Source organism: Pundamilia nyererei, unplaced genomic scaffold (genome assembly GCF_000239375.1).
Source record: "Pundamilia nyererei isolate P.nyererei 1_Seehausen unplaced genomic scaffold, PunNye1.0 scaffold00428, whole genome shotgun sequence".
NCBI lineage: Eukaryota > Metazoa > Chordata > Actinopteri > Cichliformes > Cichlidae > Pundamilia > Pundamilia nyererei.
The window spans coordinates 105,449-110,220 of record NW_005187829.1 but is presented as its reverse complement, the minus strand read 5'-3'; positions in this window follow the sequence as shown (position 1 = coordinate 110,220).

Sequence of the window (4,772 nt, the reverse complement as noted above, 5' to 3'; positions counted from 1 at the left end):
AAGCACTTTGTGCTACATTTTTGTATGAAAAGTGCTTTATAAATAAAGACTGATTGGTTGATTGATTGATTGATTTTGGCTAAATTAGCATGTTGTTTAACCATATAAAGTATGAACTGTGAAATAATTCTAACATTTGTTTTTAATCAATTAAATATCAGTGTGCATATATGTATTTTCATTTTTATCATTTTGCAAAACCTGTCATCTCACATTTTGTTTTTTCTTAACAGAAACATGTAATAGGGTTTGAATTAAAAATAAAACCACACATTTAGCATTGCACTGTTAGGAATCTTGGAGTTGTTTTTGACCAGGATATGTCCTTCAGTATGCATAATAAACAAATATGTCGGACTGCTTACCTGCATTTCTCAATATCTCTAAAAAAATATCTCTAAAATTAGAAACATCCTGTCTCAGACCCATATAGCAAAATTGGTATGGCCTGGATCTGGCCCACACAATGTGCTTACACATGGCTCACATACCGTAAAGCATGACAGCCCTTTGGTGGCCCAGATCTGGTTTGCCAGAGGTGGCCCACACATGGGCCAGCACAAGGCCAGTTGCAGACACACTGCTTGCCCAGAACAGTTTCAGCTCTGGCCCCAGATATCAGCCTAATGTGTGCCTTAATCAAACCATGTAATAACAACATGCGCTGGAATATAATAGTGCAAAAGTAACATGATGAAACTCTGTTCAGACAGTGAATGGACTGATTCTTAGGTGACCTTCTCTACCTCCTGAGCTACAGCCACCCAGTGATAAACATGAGTAGGTGACTAGGTTTAGGATAAAGTGTACACTCACAAACCTGCCAAACCTACATTTGAAACGTTGGCTACCATAGCAGTATAGTATTGCAACACGGCATTTGGGTCTACTAACTAAAATAGGAAAATAGGAACATAAGTAGTGCCATCATTGCCAGACCTGGCCCACATACAGGGAGTGCAAGTTGTATTTTTAAAGGAATAATGTTATTATTGAACAACAACCATGTTCTCAATGAACCCAAAAAACTCATTAATGTCAGTGTTTTGATCTGTTCACCATCAACATTGCAGCAGCAACCACAGCCTCCCAGACACTGTTCAGAGAGGTGTACTGTTTTCCCTCCTTGTAAATCTCACATTTGATGATGGACCACAGGTTCTCAATGGGGTTCAGATCAGGTGAACAAGGTGGCCATGTCATTAGTTTTTCTTCTTTTATACCCTTTCTTGCCAGCCACGCTGTGGAGTACTTGGACGCGTGTGATGGAGCATTGTCCTGCATGAAAATCATGTTTTTCTTGAAGGATGCAGACTTCTTCCTGTACCACTGCTTGAAGAAGGTGTCTTCCAGAAACTGGCAGTAGGACTGGGAGTTGAGCTTGACTCCATCCTCAACCCGAAAAGGCCCCACAAGCTCATCTTTGATGATACCAGCCCAAACCAGTACTCCACCTCCACCTTGCTGGCGTCTGAGTCGGACTGGAGCTCTCTGCCCTTTACCAATCCAGCCACGGGCCCATCCATCTGGCCCATCAAGACTCACTCTCATTTCATCAGTCCATAAAACCTTAGAAAAAACAGTCTTGAGATATTTCTTGGCCCAGTCTTGACGTTTCAGCTTCTGTGTCTTGTTCAGTGGTGGTCGTCTATTGCACACCTTGTGCTTTTGGGCACTCCAGTGATGTTGCAGCTCTGAAATATGGCCAAACTGGTGGCAAGTGGCATCTTGGCAGCTGCACGCTTGACTTTTCTCAGTTCATGGGCAGTTATTTTGCGCCTTGGTTTTTCCACACGCTTCTTGCGACCCTGTTGACTATTTTGAATGAAACGCTTGATTGTTCGATGATCACGCTTCAGAAGCTTTGCAATTTTGAGACTGCTGCATCCCTCTGCAAGATATCTCACTATTTTTGACTTTTCTGAGCCCGTCAAGTCCTTCTTTTGACCCATTTTGCCAAAGGAAAGGAAGTTGCCTAATAATTATGCACACCTGATATAGGGTGTTGATGTCATTAGACCACACCCCTTCTCATTACAGAGATGCACATCACCTAATATTGTTAATTGGTAGTAGGCTTTCGAGCCTATACAGCTTGGAGTAAGACAACATGCATGGAGAGGATGATGTGGACAAAATACTCATTTGCCTAATAATTCTGCACTCCCTGTATGGTTGACATACACTCTGCCATGACACCAGTCATTCAGAAGTGCCAGCTTGATGGCAGATCTGGGCCAGATCTGTTTTCTATGACCCTGGGCCACATAACCCAAACCACAATCGAGCCATATATGGCATGCCATTACATAGACAGTGCCATCTATGCCAGGCCTGGCCCATATCTGAATGACATATGCCTTATCATGCCAGAAGTCAACCAGCAGTGCCGGCTTGATACCAGATCCAGGCCAGACCTGCTTGCTATGTGGGGAGTGATGCTGAAAAACTAGTTTGTGCATTTATTGCATGGAATAATGTAATGAGTTATTATTAGGCTATCTTAAAGACTCTGAAAAGCCTTGAGCTGATCCAAAATGCTGCAGCAATAGTACTGACAGGGACTAGAAGGAGAGGATATTTCTTCCATACTTGCTTCTCTCAGTTGCTCCCTGTGAAAATCTGAATCCAATTTAAAATCGTGTTCCTCACATCCAAAGTCTTGAATAATCAGGCTCCATCTCATCTGAAAGCTGTCCTACTTACTGTATCACACCAGTAGAGCACTTTACTTTCAAAATGGGAAACAGAGTCTTCAGCTTTTGAGCCTGTTCCTGCAGAACCAGCTCCCAGTTTGGATTTGGGAGACAGACACCCTCTGTACTTTTAAGATTAGGATTTTTGACAAAACATGTAGTTATTGCTGGATCAGGTGACTATCCCTTAGTAATGCTGCAATAGGCTTGGACTGATGGGGGATTCCCATGATGCACTCAGTGTTATTCATCATATACCTCTTTTCACTCATTATGTGATTATATACTCTGCATTTAATCATGAGTTATTATTAATAGCTGGTTCTTTCCGCAGCGTGCCTTTGGCCTGTGTCCCTCACACTCATCCCCAACCGGTCAAACGAGAAAGCTTCCCCTCCCTGGACCCGTTAAAAGGAAGTTTTCACCTTCCCACTATCAGCATAGGATATCATCTGCAGTTACCTTTGCACCAATATCAATAACTTTGGTTGGCAAATTTCATACTGCCATTTTTTCAACAGAAGAAAAACAATTTTTTTAAGTCCCTTTTCAGGATAGCATATTAACTTTGCAAGCAATAAATACTGTTACCTTGCAAAAAGCATAACATTTTGTTAAAGGAGAGTCTGAGTTTTATTTTGAATACTAACAGTTTAATAAAAGCGTGGACGACCAAAGTGCATTCGAAAAAAAAGAAGAAAAATGTTTGTTTTTCCATTGCTGCAGCACACAGTGTAGGAGACTGCACTACTTACTGTAGACGTGATCTTGTTTTAGTTAAGATAAAAGAAAAATGAATAAGAGATGCCTGAAAAGATCTACAAAAAAAAAAGAAAGAATAATTTATTAGTTTTCATGGAACACATGAACTCACAAGAATTTCCTCTCTTCTATCAATCTCGTCCAATGAGTTTGCACAAACACACAAATGCACAGCAGTGTCAGACGTGAGTCAATACAAGAGAACTCTCAACATGGAGTTTCAGTTACAGCCGGGTGGAGCTGAACACTGGATGAAGTCAAACAAATATAATTACCTCACAAGATCACACAGTCGACTTGGTGATTGGCCAAATAGTGAACGGCATTTCACTCCTCATATGTCATTTACTCCTTAGATTTGCAATAATTTTAGTTCATACAGTTATTTTGTGCTCTGGCAGGTACAACTACATGCTAACAGGAAGTCTTGTTTTTTTGGTGGGGGGGGGGTCATGCCAAAACAGCTGTTACTCAGCACCACCGCATGTGGCTCTCTGCCACTTTATGCTCTTTACCAAACTGAGAATTCAGTTAAAGGGTCACTGAAACACACTGGAGGATATCCAACACACATCTCAGACCCAGTGCAAGTGGTCAGGCTTCCAGGAAGCTATCTAAAAATAGCAGCTGCAGGGGAAATATCGTGTTAACCCAAGAAACAAATAAAGAAGCATGAGCTGATAATGTTGTGATAATGAAGTGGTGGATGTGATTTAGACATTAGAAGGTAGGAAGTTAAAACCGAAAGCAATCTCAAGTCCTGCTGTTCACTGATTTGTTCTTACTGCATATCTGGATTTCACATGAGAAGAAATCAGATTCACAATAAACCAAATTTCTAGCCTCTTCTCATGGACTCCTCCAACCTTAACACTATTCTTAGTCACATCAGTAACATCACTGTTTTTGACTATAAATGTTCAGTGTACATTTTCCAGTGCTAGCTATTCAGTATTTCTCAGGCATATGCAAACAGTAGGAAAGTGAAGTCAGTGAAGCGGCTACATTTTCATTTTCAGGAAACCCCATCCCTAATGACATGGGTTAGATCCATGTCATGTGATCTAAACATAAGTGAACTTGATCTTGTGACACCCATGAAAATTCTAATTCATGCTGTTAATTTGTTATTTAAGAAAGTATTGCAGACAACTTGAGGCTGAAATGCTGTGGTGAAATATCCTGCTGCCCATTAACTTGCATGATGTTGATAGGATAGATAGATAGATAGATAGATAGATAGATAGATAGATAGATAGATAGATAGATAGATAGATAGATAGATAGATAGATAGATAGATAGATAGATAGTAG